General features: G+C 37.6%; 1 long non-coding RNA gene across 1 annotated transcript; it reads left to right on the top strand.

Moving 5' to 3' along the window:
- Positions 1 to 1,679: 1,679 nt before the first annotated feature.
- LOC121670709 lies at positions 1,680 to 11,939 on the top strand. The gene is made up of 4 exons (XR_006018224.1): positions 1,680 to 1,881; positions 4,517 to 4,687; positions 5,087 to 5,298; positions 8,178 to 11,939. It is a non-coding gene; the product is annotated as an uncharacterized LOC121670709 (long non-coding RNA).
- Positions 11,940 to 18,381: the final 6,442 nt, after the last annotated feature.

Raw genomic sequence — 18,381 nt, 5'->3', positions numbered from 1 at the left:
ACAAAATATTAGATGGCAAATGGCTGATATAGATAAATTTACATTATCCCTTCTTCATTCTTAAAACACAATAAAATAGAGCAAGCTCGTTATGAGCTGGCAGAACATGTATGGCTGCAGAACCTCTGCTCAGGTGCTTCTGTGCTCAGAGGCCCAAGGGAGCTGGAATTAGAAAAGTCCCAGGCAATGAAAACATAAAATTCCACCAGGAGAACAATTTATGTCTTCTAGAGGACTGTTGTAATCAAAAGCACATGACTTGTTCATGCTCTTTACTGCTGAATAAATGTAATTCCTAAACAGTTTTGAATATATTACATACATTTACACGAACTCTGGGAAATCTTAGGGCTTTCTATTCACTGTATTATCACACATCTCATGACAGATATAATATTCTGCCTAAAATATACATTATTTGAACTACTGCCCTGTGGAGAAAGAGGCAGTCACAGGCTTCTTTATATTAAAACCCAACATTTGAGGTTTACACCTGAATATGTTTTTATTTTTGTTTTCAGGGCTACAAGCGGTTAATTCTATGTTAGTGATAACCAAGACCACTGAATGATTATTCATTATCTCTCAGAACTAGTCAAATAAAAATGTCCATTAATATAATCAGTAATTATATCCCACATCAATCACCAAGCGAACTATTCAACTTTTGTCCCTGTACCACAAATTTTCTGTACATAATAGTCACCAAACAAAAATAGAATCTTCTTCTGAAAATATCAGATAAATTATCCATAAATATTTGTTTAATTAACCAACCTTATCACTTGTCCTGTCTCCAAGTAGATGTTAAGTATTTCCCTGACTCCTTTCCTAAGTTAATTAATATCTGGTTACAGACCTTTTTTCCTGTGTGCCACAGCAACATGATTTTAACATCACTTTCTTACCTGTGGTCAGGTACTAGTTCAGAGTAAATGACGTCCAGTCACAGGTCTTTATGGTCATCCAAATAAAGTTTCTCCAACCATGACCAAAGAACACTTTTTGTTCTTTCCTTAGCTCTCTTCCAGCTTCATTTGGATTAAAAATACTGTTGTATAAATACCTTGCAAGGCAAACAAAAAGGCCAGAAACCCGATCTGTTTAATTACCTTCTGTCTGATGGGTTATTCACTTTCTCTGCTCAAAAGTGTTTAAATGTGTTTTCCAACCAGCAGTATGGTTATCTTATATGCTGATCTTTAAAGAGAATATCCTAAAATCTATTTTCAAGTCTAAGACAATCAGGGCTGGGTCGAGTTAGCTCAGGATATTTCCAACTCCTAGCCTTGGCAGCATCTCTTTGCCCTATTGAAGTGATAAAGGTAGAAAGACTTCATCGTTTCCCACAAATACACAGGTATTTTTATTGCTTCTAAAAGAATATGAAACCTTCTTTTTTGAGTAACTGGGAGAAGAAATGAGTGTTTCTAGTTCCAACACTTAGCCTAAGCAGCTACAGCAGCTCAGGGGCTCAGAGAAACAGGAGGACAGGTGATGAGAGAGTTCCTGTTCTTGAAATTCAGCAGAGAGGACCCTCTGTTGGGCTGGTAATAGCAGAGTTCCCCCAGTGCCTTACTCAGATTTCTTAAGTAGCATCACTGGTTTAAGCATACATAACTTGGGGTTCCTGCTAAAAGAGAAAGTTTTGTCCTCCACCAATTCTTTTTCTAGGTTGATTTCAACCTGAACTGTGAGTACATGAACACTTGTTCTGGCATACGGGAGTAGGCGGCACAGGAGCAAAACAAGAAGACAGAGATGGGAAAGGATAGATTTTTTGGAAACATACATAATTAATGCCAGCTTCTGAAGCCATGATGTTAAAGTCAGCACCCCAAGACAGCGGTGCCCTGGAATCATCTCTCTTAGAGCTACTAGGTAAGATGTCAACAAACTCAATAACTGAGATTTGTTTAGCTATCACGACAAAGTAATATTTATGTTGATTTATGAAGGACAAGGCACTTAAGTCCTGTTAGATAATTCCAAAATCTGATGGCCATGCAAAAAATCTAAAATTGTTTTGCCTTAATCCAAAGCTGGATATTATAAAGTGACTGTTCTAATGATCTGAGTGGAATCACTTATAGAATCATAATCATTAAGGTTGGAAAAAACTGCTAAGTTCATTGAGCCCAACCAACACTGAAACTGTTGTGTTTCAGTGTTAATACAGAGTCATAGATTTCTATCTTCTGATGCTTTATATGAGGGGTATCTTAGTCCACCGACTTTTTTTAGTGTCTTTCTGAAGGTCAACATGAGCTTTCATGTGGTCATATTTCCAAAGTTTTATTTTTCAATAAACATTAAAGAATTCAGCCAGGTATCTGAATAACATAAAATGGCACAGCTCTGATGAAATCAGCACATCCATGGTCATTTATTCCAGAGAAGGATGCACTTTGTAAAAATATTCTTTAATTATCTTGTGACATTTAGGGATTTAATGTAGAAGGAAATAGATTTTCCATCATATTGGTGGCCACTGAAGAAAAAAAAGCATGAATAATGCTTATAATCCCTTCATATCCCTAACCGGTCACAGTTTTCAATTGATGTTATATTCTTGGATGTTTCAGCCATATCTGACACCACTGAATAACACTGAATTGCTCAGAAGTTATGCCAAGCTGATACAAAAATTCATTAATTTTCTTACCTGCCCATGTACATGACGTTTCTTCTGGCAATTTTTATTCTTTTTTCCCCCATATTCTTTTCACGTATCCAGGGAATTATCATTTTGTCTGTTGTTATCCATTGTTTCTACGCTTCCTCTGTGTGAAATGCTCTAATTGCACAGTTTCGATTTCACTTATTCAATTGCCCCATTTTGTGATCAAAGTTGAAGTCTATTTATCTTGCCTATATTTTTAATCTAAAGCTAGCTAATATTTAACTCTACAGGTCAGGTAAAACTTCCCTGTTTAATGCTGTCTCACTGTGACAAAGTTCAGATGATAATTAGGGGATAGGCATTTATAAGGAGTGTCATACTTATATTCTACTTTGCTATTTGCCATAGTATTTTCATAGTGCTTGGCATGATTTAACTGGCAGCTCTGTGAACTCTTAGTTATCTAACTGAAATTGATCCATTTCTTTAAAAATAAAGCATGATCAATGTCACAGAATATCACTTTCATAGATGTAACGGTACTCTACCTAGCAATGTGTAACCATACCTCAGAAATAATTTCCAAGTTCTTGCCTATTTAAGTACCAAATTATTTGTTTATTCAGAAATAAATTTTAAAAAAGGAGAAGAATTATTTTCTAGTTTGCTCTATGATAATGTGAATCAAGAACAAAAGCAGTACTAACATAAAGAGAAGAAATCTGGGTCATACATAAACATATGTCAACAAGTATCTGAAAAATTTAATTTATGTTCCTCCAAGTAAATAGTAGAAATAACCTGGCTATCCCTATCAGCTTGCTGGTTTTTTTCTGTTGGCAGTTTACATAATGAAAATAATGACATGAAATCTAAACTGTACACATCCTACAAAGCCACACCCTTTTTCTTGCTGCCATTTCACAGAATCACAGAATATGCTGATTTGGAAGGGACCCACAAGCACCATCGAGTCCAACTCCCTGCCCTGCACAGGGTCATGTCCAAGAGTCACACCATGTGCCTGAGAGCATTGTCCAAACGTTTTCTGAACTCTCTCAGGCTTGGTGCTGTGACAACTTCCTAGGGAGCCTGTTCCAGTGCCCAGTCACCCTCTGGGTGAAGAACCCGAGTCTGTTCCAAGCAAGGTATCAGAAACAGTGTAGCCTAAAGGACTATGGCTGTCCCTCTGTACTCAGAACTGGTGAGGCCACACCTCAAATCCTGCGCCAGTTTTAGGCCCCTCTCTCCTAGAAAGACACTGAGATGCTGGAACTTATCCAGAAAAAGGCAACAAAGCTGGTGAAGTGACTGGAGCACAAGTCTCATGAGGTACAGCTGAGGGAGCTGGAGTTGTTTAGCCTGGAAAAAAAAATACAGGTTCAGGGGGCTTCGTTGCTCTCTGCAACTCCCTGAAAGGAGGTTGTAGCGAGGTGGGGGTCAGCCTTTTCTCCAGGTAACCAATGATAGGATGAGAGGAAATGGACACAAGTTGCTCCAGAAGAGGTTAAGGTTGGATATTGGGAAAAATCTCTTCACTGATGGGCTGTCAGGCATTGAAATTGGCTGCCCAGGGAAGTGGTTGAGTCACCATCCCTGGAGTCAGTTAAAGGACATGTGGTTGTAGCACTTGGGGACATGATTTAGTCGTGAACTTGATGGGTTAACAGCTGGACTCTATGATCTTAAAGGTTTTTTCCAAACTAAATGATTCTATGATTTTAAAATTAATTTAAAATTAAAATTCTTCACATTTGCTATTTATTTATTCTTGTTTATTTCTAATGCCTTTGGTTGGTGACTCACTTGATTGGCAATAGCCTTGCTTTAAAGTGTAGATCTTATGTACTTCATTCCAAAGTGCTAAATTATCACTGCTTGGTTTCTTTTCAGATTCCTGGGTACATGCCATTTAAGAATGTAAACACCCCGCAGACATGATGTAAACATGTAAGGATTTTAGTCAACACACTGTTTGGGATTCCTCTCACATTAGCAAGGACAGCACAGACAGCTACCAGCTCCAGGTGTTTAGATCTTTTAAAATATGTAACACATATGCAGGTAAACTATGTTTCTCTTTAAATAAATATTTTCTATCAGAGCTTTCTTACTCAGACTTGCATAGCACATTTATTTCCCTGGGTCATTTTCCATTTTACAGCAAATAGACTATAGACAGAGCATAGCAATCTGACAGCAGCTTTTCCCTCCATCAATAGTATTTCTATTTAAAGATGAGGATTCAAAATCAGTATTGAAGATACATGCTCTCTCTCCTAAGGGGAGTCAGTGTACCTGTACATAATTCACCCCTTCTGTTAGTTTAGTAAGGACAAGTTTAAAATTCAAGGAAGACCTGGCACTAAGTCTTTTCATTTAAATGTCTGTTGCTCTGCAGGTGTGAGTTCATATCTTCACTTAAAGCCAGCTTTACTCTCTGACCATATTACTTGTCTACAGGAATGCTGTTGGCACCACCACTGCTGGTTTAACCGGTATCCAAGAAGAGGGTCATCCCCACCATACCTTGAGAATACAAGGATCTTCCATGACATTGTTGAGCTTGAGTCATCAAAAATCTAACAAAAGTAGACGAAAAAAGAAGGACTCACATAAAGCTCCTGCATCCATTGAGTTCTCTTGAGCCCTAGATATTCCTGGAAGGCATTCTGGTATTGTTGCTATCAAACTTCTTTTGCCTCTCTTCTCTTTCCCATTTTCTTATTCTCCCACTTTGTCCTTGTGTTCTCTGTTAAAAAAAAAAAGAGCTCAGTTAAACTGTTTAACAGGTATGGCCACATAGATAACAGTATTACAACAAATTAGTCAAGCATGAGTTGGTATCAAAACCAGAAAGTGAAGGAAATTTTCTCTTATGAGAAAGTAAATTTTCATCCAATGAAACTAAAGAAAGAATATATGAATCCCAAAATGCTACCATCACACCTGGCTAATGCTATTATGCAGTTTGCTGCTGCTTCTCAGTGTGAGAATACAGAAACCTGCTACAGTTATTAAGTTGTGAAATGGAGACTTACCATAAAATACATATAAAGTGCAATTACTATCATAAAACATGCTGGAGTGCAATTTAATTTCTCTGATAAAAGTTCATATTCTGCTTCCTGACATTCTTGACTGATTGATTTAAACAATGCAGCCTTCACACTATTTTAAGAGATTAAGCTCAAACAAATAGCCTGACCAGCCATGATCCGTGACCTTCAGTACCTGCCACGGGCCTTCATGGATGATTTCTGATGAACACAGCCCAGAGTAAATACACTCTTGTAGATTGCTTGTTCCTGTGATCATAATTATAGGCACACTGTCTTTCAAGGATTAATTACAGTGTAACTTGCAGGTTTTTTGCTTTTATAATATAGTTAGCTTGGAAGAAAATACAAATATAATAGTGACATTGTGATCACAGGGACATTGAAGAGCCATGTGTTTCTATGTCCAAAAGTAGGCAGAATTTTCACAAAAAAATACTGTCCTTGAGGCAGACATCTGTATCTAATTATAAGGTTAAATGTTTGGGCTGTGAAGGTAGAGGACCACCCCTGCTCTTAGTAACCTACTTATTTAAGTATTTGTAAAAGAAAATATCACAATAGCAGCAAGTGGAACGGGTACCTAATTTATAAGAAAAAATGAAAACAGAATTAGGCATTTTAATGAGCCTCTTACTGGATTCTTTCACTCTTTCCTCCATCTCATTTTAAAGAAATAGAATTCCCTTGGAAATGCTAATTTTAAAGATAGAAATAGTATTCAAATTGATTTTGCTTCCTTTGCTCAACACCTAAGAGGTATCTAAACTCAGCTACCAAGACCCTGTACAAAACTGTCTGGTGCTTTACCTTTAAAGAGCAAAGTTTTAGAAACTGGTCTAACAGATATCAGAAAAACTCACTTTTTGTAAACTCAGCTGCCTAATTACAGCTGTAGACTAAAAGAAAACGTTTTTGGTATCTTTTTATTAACTTGGGTATGTATAAACCAGTTAATTTCTAATCCCATGGCACCTTTTCTTTTCACCAGAGGATCAGGAAACAACTGGTCCCCTTTATGACTCTGGTTCTGTCCTATATGGCAGTACTGACTTCAGTGGAATAACTCTTAATTCACAGAACTCTCTGGAGAGAAACAGTATAATTAGATCCCTTAAAATTATTAGAAGTGGGAGAGTAATACGAGCCCTAAAGAGCTGTTTTTCTATATTGAAATGTTTTAGTAGCAGTAGGTTGCAGGGAAGTCTATTGTCATGTGCTGCCTGTTTTTGGCATTATTCTGCTTAAAATGCATACTTGCTGGGGATTTTGTTACTAGGGAAGTATAAGTTACTAATATATATATAAAAAACAGGATAGCGTTTAATAAAAAGAATGAGAAAAAATTTATATCAAGAAAATCATGTAAATACCTCCCATCTAAAAATAAACACAGACTGCAAAATGTTTCATGAACACAAGCTGGAAAAGTGCCTATTAGAATCTGACTGATGCATCAACCTGTGGGAAGAGGGGGAGAGGAGGGATATTTGTCTGTGAAAAGCTAAGAGTTCTGGAGACATTTATAATAGGTTAGGACCCCCTGAAAAAAAAGTACATCTTTGCTCTTCTTTTATAAAAATCCAAGCCCTATAATTTCCTTTTGTTTTACTGAATCACTCTTGAAGTAATTTGCCTAACAGAAACAAAGGAAAAAAAATCATCTTTAAAGATTGAATCCCTTGCTACCTTTCAGAAATTTCTTACTATTGAAGAATATCCTAAATATTTATATCTGAATCTCAGCTATCCAATCAAACATTGGAAATATAGCAACAGTACAGAGACATTATATAGCATAGAGAGCAAAACTATGGTAAAATAAATTGGCTAGTAGTTGTAAGACAGAAGATGCTAAAACGTCTTGTAATCACTAAACACACAAGTGATTGACAATTTGTTATTTATCCAGAAATATTAAAAGTTTTAAAACTAAATAAGGTGTAAAATACAATTATTGACATAACTGATTATATATAATGCTAGACATTTTTAATTCTATATATTTTTAGGCAAAAATAATTATTATTTTCCCCCTTAATCTAACTTCCTTTCATGTTCTCAAATAAGCTAATTTGGCTTGAACGAGATGTGCTGTTAAGCAGTGATTGTCACATATCACTATAATGTTGCCAATCCTTCCTGAGGTATTTTCACACAGGAAAAGCAGATGGCATTATAGCCGGGGTTCCACTACCATATTATCATATGCCATGATCTGTCTCAAGTGTGAACTATTTTGGAAGGATTTCAATGCTCTATAGATTCTTAGATTCATAAATTGATAAAGTGTTCCAAGACCCACAGCTGTTCACGTCCTTGTGGATTAAAAATACATGCAATATTTTTGGCTGATCAGGTATGTTCTACCTACTGATACCTACTGGCTTGTCTGAAATTCACCCATGAATGTGTGTGTGTTCAAGCAGCAGGAGATGTAATTCTATTGATATAAAACAGAATATTGATAATTTCTTTTCCTTTTTCACTTTCAGGAATTCTTTCTGGCAGTAAAATATTCACTTAGAAGATCAACAGGAAAGATGAAAACATATGAAACAGAGTCCTGAGGTTATTCATACCTAAAGTAAATTACACAAATGGGACACCCATCTTGGAATCTTCTGGGTGACAAAACATGGATCACAAGTTAGTTTATGAGAACTGAGATGAATAAATTGTTCTCTTATGACTATTTAGTCTTTTGAACATGACTATTGCAATCCAAATTATTCTGACGTGCACACTTTGGCTATTGCTTGTCCATACACCCATCTCCTTTGAGCGCTGGCTGGTGCACCCGCCTTCACTACTTCTCATGGAAACTGAACTAGAACTAAGTTAGTTTATGATCCTTTTTCAGAATTCATCAAGAGCAGCACGTATTTTTTTAACTCTAAGATGGAGAAGGCCAAGTAAAGCTATAGGAAGCAGACAGTTTTCAATTATTCCAGGTAATAAGATCTGCCTAACACTTGTCATCTGCACGGTGATTCTACTACTCCCTATCAGATTACATTTCATTTACTAACATTTAAACAAAATTAAATCAGACCCCTTGTGTCTTTACCTCTACAGCAGTTATTCAAATTACCCTGCTCACTTGACTACTGAAAAGGCAAACATGTCAGTGCTGAGGATAGAGAGACACAATAGAGGGAAATCTGGTAACCAAGCAATGTAGTCATGAGCTTCCATCTGTGAGAAGGAACAGCAAAGTTCCTGTGCTATGCCAGCACAGGGAGAAGTGGAAGAAATAAATGTCTTATCCCTGAACGTAAAGAAAGAATTATAGAACTGGAAGTACTTTATGGTAGATTAACAAATATTACTAAAAGACATCTAACTCTCATGAGAGAAAAGCAGTACCAATGCAAAGGAGCTGTGAGAGTTGGCAGAAATGTTGCTTTTGTCTAGATAGTTAAGAAAGAAGAATAAAGGGTACAAGCAAGTACTCTGGATTTATATTTAATGTTTAGTCTGAAAAGGTTTCAGGTATCACTGACAAGCATCCCACTAGCATACATGTGTATGACAGCCTTTTAAAATGTAAATCAATTATGTATCACTTATGGAACATCTCAAGCCTAGGGAATGCTATTCATACCATTGATGATTTCAGCTAATGGTAGAAATGGAACCACGTACTTCAGGGAGCCATATGAGGCCAGCACATAGATATTAGAGAGAGAAAGAAGTGGCATAATTAAAACCTCATCTGCACATTCTGGATAACCAGAAACCAAATCTCAGTATATCTGAAAATATCAAACATACCATCATGGAATCATATGACAATACAGTTGTGAACAACCTCAGAAGGTTCAATTTCCTGCCCAAAACAGTGTCAGGGAAACTGTGAGACCTGGTGGTTTAGGAGTTTATCCAGCTCAGTCTTGAGAATGTCCAAGGAAGGAGAATGCATGGCTTCTTTGGGCAATCATCATGACTATGTGAGATTAGCAGAGAAAGGACTATTGAAGCACTAAATGGGATTAAATTTTTGTCCTAAACTGAAGATGTATTTGGTACCCCTTAGCCTCAAAGGATGTATAGCCCTAGACTGGGATAATTTACAAGGTCTGAAAACTGACATTCACTTTCAGGTGAACCACAGCAGTCTTGACTTTTCAGGTGCCAGTACAATGAAATCACTATTTGAGATTATCACAAATTCTCCCTCAGAACAGTCCTCTGATTTGGAATGTTCACTTCCCATAATGTCAGTATTTCCTGGGGATAAAAATCATCTTTTCCTGAGAAAAAGTAAAAATGCCTTTAGGAAATATTTTCTCTCAATATTCAATATGACTTCATGAATTTATTTTTTTCATGATGAATTGGATTAAAAACAAGGCCTATGTTTTCAGCAGTACAGTTCTGTGTCTGAATCTGCCCATGGATCTGTCAGGATGTGGAAGTCTGGAGGCAAGTTTGGATAGGAAGTCATCTGAATTGTGCATTATTGTCCTAACCTGACACAAAAACATGGTGGTTTTTAAAATCCTGGATGTGCTTTCTTTCCCGCTATTGACACAGCATATGAGTAAATGAGTAAATGAATATTTATCTAGCTCAAATCACATAAAAATTAATGTCTGTCTATATCGATTTTTTTTCAAGAGTTGTGAAACCAGACTTTCAAAATCACCTGTGAGTAGCCTGATTACTGAGCTAAAGGACAGATTCTGAGTGATTGCTTCAGGTGCTACAGCATGTACAGAGGAACTCCTCTTTCAAAAAGCGTATCTGGATAGTTAGGCTGTGAAAATAAGTATAAAGTGTAAAAATAGTTAAAATTATCATAATCATCAACAGAATTAATGTCTCTACTGTGATACATCTATCTTAAATAACAAAGAACAATAAAAAGAAAAATTAAAAATAAATGAATGTGTAATAATGAGATAATCTTGCTATTTCTGAATATATATTTCAGTATAGCAGTGCTTTTATTACTCTTTACCAGCAGAAAAGTTGACTTTCATCTGAAACTATTATTCATGCTGATGAATAAATTGAACTGGATGGAAGACAAGAGCTAGAAAAACTAGACTGAAAATATACATCTGACTTGTATTGCAATCAAATAGACATAATGGCAGAGATGGGAAATACAGGAGAGATTATTTAAATAAATTCTGTGTTAGGCAGCAGAAGACTTTCACAAAACAACATACGTCATCGATTATCTCTCTCTCTCATCACAGATCAGGAGCAAAACGCTCACTTGCCAAAGAACTGCCATTCATATTGGCTTCAGTAGGGTTATTAAATACAGTATTTAGCACTGATGAAAAATCTCCAGATTCAATTGCAGCTGTATCAATACAACTCTGGAGACGTTAGCTCCAGACAGGCACCTGGGTTTGGAAATGTGGCCCATATTACATGTATTTTAGCTGCACAGACAGCAGATCAGCTGACTACCTTTGCAGAGGAAAATGCTGTTTCAGGATATGGGTATCTCTTCAAATGAATTAGACAAATGCTGATTTTTTTCATATAATTAGACATGATCTCATGCTATGATATTATGAAAGAAGAGTGGAAATATTGAAAAAGAAATATGGGAACTGGATATTTGCAGATTATTTTTGACAGTAATGTGAACAAAAGCACTGGTAAGTACAGTGTCAGGAAGAATTAGTCTACATGATTCTGGACTCTACACAGTTTCAGAAAAATATTATTACTGTGAGAATAACACTGAAAAAATAAATGTGGAAAAATACAATTGTAGGGAGAAAATATACATGCCAGGTGGAGAAAGCTTCGCCTACAGAACTGAGTGTTAGAATATGCTAATAATAAAATCGTTAATGACTAAGTGAGCACAGTGTAGAAACTGCAGTTACCTTATTTAGATGAAGTGACTGTGTAAAGTATGTTAACAGAATGCAGAAAGAGCAAAGAAGGTATGGAATACTAAAAATGAAAAACCAAACTCTGATTGCAGGGGCTTTCTAATTAACATAGAAACACAATATACTACTACTGAGATATTTAGGAAAAATAAATTCGCCTTCATCAAGACTGTATGGAACCATTGACACTAAAGCCTTGTACTATTTTGGTGTGGTTTATTTCTTATGAGTGAAATAGGAATTTGCTATGCTGTGTTCTGGGACACATATCCAAATTTCTCAAGCTTACTGCACTCTGACTGAGGTCTACAGGGTCTTTGGGGATATATAACAAACATCCTTACGAATAGCAAAAACATTCTCAAGCTGGAATAAACATCTGAAACTGTATTTAGAGTTGATGGAAGTTATTTTTTTCCCCCTGAACTGTTTGAATTTATATTAAATTTTGACTACTAAATTTCAGCGCATGTTATAATTTCAGACCAGTTTCAGGTCAGTTTCTGATTAGTTTCTGGTCCATCTATACTTCCATCTCCCTGTTCCCTCTATTCCACTGCCTTTGAGGCTGAAAAACACAAATAACTGACTATAACTAGTAGGTAGAGTAGTAGTATTGATAGTAGTCAAGCAGTGAAGACAGAAATCTGAAACCAAGGGGAAACATGACACAAAAGGCAAAAGGGAACAAAATTTATGCAAAACCATATCATAGCAGATCAGCCCAAGAAAAGGGAACAAAAAAAACCCCTATTTATCTATCAAAATAATTTTTTCTCAATCTGCTTAGATTATTTGTACTACCAGGACACCAGTGTCCAAAAGGAACCACTTACATGCTTCAAATCTGTATTTTATTGACCTTAAAGTTTATCTTTGCTGGAAAGAAATTTGTACATGATTACTGATTGAAAGTACATCCAATTTGATATTGTCCAAACGAGATAAAAGTTCTCACTGCCTCTTGGTCACTCTCAGGAAGAGTGTTACCATGAACCAAGTTCAGAGCAGCTGCTGTCCTTTTTCGCCCCTACAGCTGCTCAGCAATGCCTCACTGCCAATTGCTTCAGGGCAGAGGAAGGGAAAACTGGAGTTCTGGCTATCTACTGCTTGCTAAACCAGCAGCATATGGAAACATTATCCAAGGAGGAATTCAGCTCCTATATGCTGATCTGAGGAAAAAGGCTGAAGAGCAGAAATAACCTTCTTCATCTTGTGACCTCTCTGAAGCTAACCTTGCCAGTAGAGAGGGGCATCTACAAAACCACTTGGGAACAGTAATTTCATTTTGTGAAAGATTTTGATACAGCCCATTTTTATTTATTATTGCTTAGAAACTAAACTGTTTGAAATTTGTGAAAGGAAATTGGGCCAGCACAGAATGTGCTGGGGCTACTGACTTTGACAGTCCTGGTTCAGGCTACCTTTCCCTGAGGACACACACCCCAGAACCCTGCTGCAACTGAGCTGGGAGGAACTTCAGGCAAAACCAGAAACCTTGTAACCTCAGGAAGGTCTAGGCCATTGCTGTACTTTTCATTGGCATCAGGGTGAGAGCCAGAAATCACCAAAAATCTGCTCCAAATGCAAGGTGCAGTCTTTTATTATTATTGATAAAAACACATTCAGAACATGCAGATGTAGAAGAAGGAATTCTAACCGCAGTTTATTCAAGTGAGAAGCTAAGAAAAGGAATGAGCCTCACCTGACAGATGGCAGTCCTAACACTTAATATTTGAATACACTGTGGAGAAGGCAATGGGAATTTGAGTACAAAGATAATTAATTTTAGAAATGGATCTAGCTCAATTAGTAACTTACAGATAATAACTTAATTTTTTTATGCTTTAGCAATTAATTTTTTCCCTTTCCCAGCTCATTTGATATTTTCCAGGCATACACTTCTGAAGAGATTAAAACTTAAGATTTGTGATATAATAATAATAAGCATGATAGTTCTTACATGAGTTTGCATGAAGTATTAATATAAAATATCATACCTGAATTTATGTTATGATGGAAGACAGATTATGGAGAATGCATATATTTATCTTCAAGTACATTTCCTGTGGTACAGAATTACTCACAAATACACGGAGCAGCATACTGGCTTTGTATACCATTAAAATTCTTCTATATATAGTAGGAGGAAACAAATAAATTAATAGAAGTATGTTTCATGTCTAGCCTAATTACAATCAACGTTCTTTCTGGACTGACAGCTGTCAGAATCATAGAGTCATAGCACTGTAATCCAACTAGAAACTCTTGAAGAGGATCAGCACATGCTAGGGTCATTCCTGATGCTCTAAACTGGCCAGAGAAGGTCAGCCCAGAGTAGACGGAAGCACCCATTGCAGGCCAAGAACCCAGGGAAACACAGTGTGCATCTAAATGCTGAAAACCCCCAAGGCAAGAGCCCACACCAAAATTGTGGCTTAATATGAGGGAATGAAGCCCTGTGGTGAGACAGAGAGACACTGAAAGAGTCTCTCAGAGGAAGAAGTGCAAACCTCATTGCTTTAATAATTTAAATCCTAAATGAATAATACAAATGCAAATATACTAAAGGGAACGATCCACTGGCAGGGCATTGAGTAGATGGATATATTGATGGTTTTTGTAATTCTCTTTTCATACCAGTACCTGCTAAATCCAAAATGATCCTAAGTCATGAAGTTCTGAATGCCTAGGCATTCTCATATAGCACATAATAATAGCAATGGATACTGTAGAATAACTAACAACTTCTTGTGAATCCTTACAGAAGAAAGTTAAGTTGCTTGCTGTCATACTGTTTTCACATGTGATATTATCTTTAATAGACTAGGAAATTCAGCTTACAGAAGTTCTGCTCTTATGGATTTTGCATTTATAATTCATATTCTTGTCATTAAATTCTTGTCTCTCATAGTGAATTACATGTAAAATATACATTGAATGAAATCCAAAAAATAACTTTTTTTTTATTACTGATTAAACTAGCTGTAAGATTAAATAGAAATTTTTATTCACTTTTTAGACTGTAATTTTGTGCAGACACTTCTTTTGTCATCCTAAAAACCTGACAATCTTTCTCCCATGTATATATCTGATGTCCTGAATACTAGTAAGACCCATATGCAGACACAATGATGACGTATGCCTTAAGGCCAAATACAATAATTGCCTCTGTGCAATCTCATTGACATTAGGGGTCTTGCCAGGAATAGGAGCCTTTTTTTCTTAGATAGAAAAAGTGAAACACAAAATAACCATAATCAGACCTAATTGAAGGTGAATTTTGTAACACCAATAATAAAGCATTCCCATTTTCCTATGTAGGTAGCTGTGTAGATCTTGTGGCTTTAGAATTAAGAATGACCTGGTGTCCTGGGGCATCAGCACAGCGCAAGTGAAGACAAAGTACTGCTTGAAGGAGCCAGCTCTGGCAGCAGCAATTGCCACCACACTCACCCTGTGCCTTTCTCAGCAGCATCAACAGAGATTTGCTGTTTGGATGTTCATGATGTTCAAGAAGCTGATTTCTATCTTCTTCCAACAGAAGTAGTTTGGCAGTCTGTTGTCCCACGCAACTGCATACTTTTCCTGTGCATAAAGTGCAGACAGTCATAATCTAAATGATGGTCATTATTATTGTGAAGGATTAAAACAAAATCTAGTGCTATAACTTGAAATTCTGGAGAGACATTAAAGAGATGAGAAAGCAAGACTGACAAAAACTAAAGGAGATGATAAGAGACACCAACCTGTCAGGGAGTCACAAAGGCCATTTTAGCACAAAATGGGATTAAAAATAAAGTTTTGGTATTTCTCTTGACAGCTCTGAAGACAATTCCAGCCTTATTTAAAATTGTGAGTATATGTAACATAGATGGATGACTAAATTACAGGGGCATGCAGGATATACATGGTAAAAGCAACACAAATATCCTATGCTATCTGGAACAATGGCAGGGCAGGGCAGGGCAGAGAAGGAAGGAAGGAAGGAATTCGGAAGGAATTCGGAAGGAAGGAAGGAATTCGGAAGGAAGGAAGGAAGGAAGGAAGGAAGGAAGGAAGGAAGGAAGGAAGGAAGGAAGGAAGGAAGGAAGGAATTCGGAAGGAAGGAAGGAAGGAAGGAAGGAATTCGGAAGGAAGGAAGGAATTCGGAAGGAAGGAAGGAAGGAAGGAAGGAAGGAAGGAAGGAAGGAAGGAAGGAAGGAAGGAAGGAAGGATTAACTGTATTTTGCTCCAGTACAAAAAGTGTTTACTCAAATAGGAATGCACTTATAAACTGTGTACAGGAGAGCAAACACAGCACTTTGAAAAGTCGAATATGATAAGAATGCTGGACTAAATCTATGTCCTTTTTTTCCCACCAAAAATATGAGGGGAAATATGATTAGAGCCATTTGCCCAAAGATATCTTTTCCTGACAATACCAGGTTCAATTGCTAACCGCCAAGATGTTGAAACAGATCAGTAACACGTCTTTAGGCATATACTCGTCTAAATTCTCTTAAGGAACTTAAGAAGGAAGCAGTTAAAAGTGAAAACCTTGTAACCACTATTTCAAAATCAGCTGCTCTCCTTGAGGCCAGGAAATGCCATATACAGTTCTGCCGAGGAGCAGCAGCGCTCGCTGCGGAGCTATCCTTGGGCTGTGGCGAGGGTGGTGCCACAAGGGCCAATGCCACAAGGGGGCAGAGGACACGGGATCGGCCACGCCGGACGGACTTGAGCTCCGCAGACACTCTCCCTCGGTATTTTGGTCTCTTGCAAAGTTAGCAACTGTACAACTTTACAGATAAAACATATATCTCTATGGCATTCTCCATTTCTTTAATCACACTGGAGACGCATATTTATAATGAATTCAAACTTCCCCACTTGCCTGCATATTTTCCCAATCAAATGCAAATTCTTCCACATTACTTTCTCTGTGTTTGTTGTTAGCTGTCCAATTTTAATATATTTTCCTCTCACACTTTTCTCACTATTGGCTTGCTGCATAAAATTATCAAGCAATATGCACTACGAGTATTAAGCACTCCAAGGGCAATAGATCATCTACAAGACTGCAGGAGTGTAAATCACCACAACGAAAGATTTTCTGATGTCACCTATTGCTCCTGTAGTTATTACAACCCATCATTCTTGTGAATTCATTGCCTGCTAAAAACCACATCTCAGATCTTGTCTTTCAGCAGCAGTTATCTTGCTTTGACTGGGGTTGTCTTGATCAGTTCCAAAACAACCAACCAACCAAGGTGGATAAAAAGGGGAAAAAAAGAAGACTCTAATATGCATTCACATAATCAACACCAAAGTTCAAGCTACCATAGGGAGACAGAACAAAAAGGGTTCTCCAGAATCATGGAGTTCTGGTGCCTTCAGTTTTCAGGCAAGCATAGTGTGCCTCTCAAATTTAACATGAAAAGATGGGGCTTCAGTGAAATTTGAATTCTTAAAAGTATTTTATATTTTTTATTTCTTGGTTTTTTTCCAGACAGGCATCTAACCCACTGGACTCTGGCCTCTACTTGATCTAGTTTGCTACTAACTGTTAAATACTAGAAGCAAACATTGATTGTTCAGTAAAGGTCACCGTTTTATTGTGATTATTTCTATTGCTGTTATAGAAGTATCAAAGTGACATTTTTACTGTAAAAATGAGAATGGCATCACTGCTGGCCATTATGACTTGACTAGATGCTAGGTGCTATAGAAAGTTAAAATAAATATGGTCCTCTTCACTCTTTCTGCTACTGTCTTTGGGAACTTGAATACATTTTCAGATAAATATATGTTCTTCATTAAGACAAAGAGCAATACGACAAAAAGTCAACTTGAAGACTCATCCACTGTCCACAGGAAAAGTATTTAAAAATATCTTATGAGATTTTTTTTCTCTAGTGTTTATCAGAATCAAAAAAATGACTTCCAAATATTATTGCAAAAAAGTACGTGGCTGTTTTTCCTTTGATTCATACCTCTGAATATAGAGATTTAAACATTTGCTTCTGGAAATAAGCAATGTTCACTTCCTAAGATTGGTTATGTATCTCATTACATATCACTTAATGTAGCTGAGGCTTTGTAATTAGTATAGAGTCATTAGTGTATGAAGCATAAATACAGTTTATGTATATATAAATTATATTTTCAGACATCATTCACAGTTGTGATCCAGGATGATTCCACTGAGATTAAATTAAACTAGTCCAGAAATGCACCTTCATACTCAATAGACTGTGCCCCACCTCTGATAAATGTAGAGAATGACACACGGTAACAGTGAAACAAAGGCCACACCTGAGAAAAGCTCACGGGAATAAGGAAACACCTGTTCATGCCGTGGAAGAACAGGTGGGAAGCGGTGGTTTGCCGGCTCAATATCCTGTGCTTGTGATTACAAAGACCGGTGCTCAGGTGCCTCTCTTTCTTTGCCCTATGAGTTTATTAAGAAGCCGGCGGTGCTTTGCACTACCCTAGAGATGCCTTTCCAGCATCGCATGGCTGCCCCCCAGCTCCTTCCCCATGTCACCTCGCCGAGCTGTGCTGAACGCACACCGTTCTGCCTGCTGGGTAGCGCAGGAAGCCTTAATTACAGCCTGAAAATAATACCCGCTCCCCCCGGGAGCCTCCCCAGCTATTCCTGTGGGATGGGAGAAGCCGAGAGGATCCAGGTGGGGGAAGGCTGGCGCTCCCGGGGCCCGAGGGCGGGCAGCGGCGCCTTCGTGCCCGCCGGCGAGGCGGCCCCAGCACCACGGCCAGCTCCGAGCGGGCGTCGCGCCCCGACGCGGCCCCGGCCCCGGGGCGGAGCGCGGTCCCGGGCAGCGGCTCAGCG

This window comes from Corvus kubaryi, unplaced genomic scaffold (genome assembly GCF_017639235.1).
Source record: "Corvus kubaryi isolate FWS band 111438036 unplaced genomic scaffold, C.kubaryi_AGA036_p1.0 37396, whole genome shotgun sequence".
Taxonomy (NCBI): Eukaryota; Metazoa; Chordata; class Aves; order Passeriformes; family Corvidae; genus Corvus; species Corvus kubaryi.
Note: the sequence above shows the minus strand (reverse complement) of the source record. Positions and strands in the feature narration are given on the sequence as shown.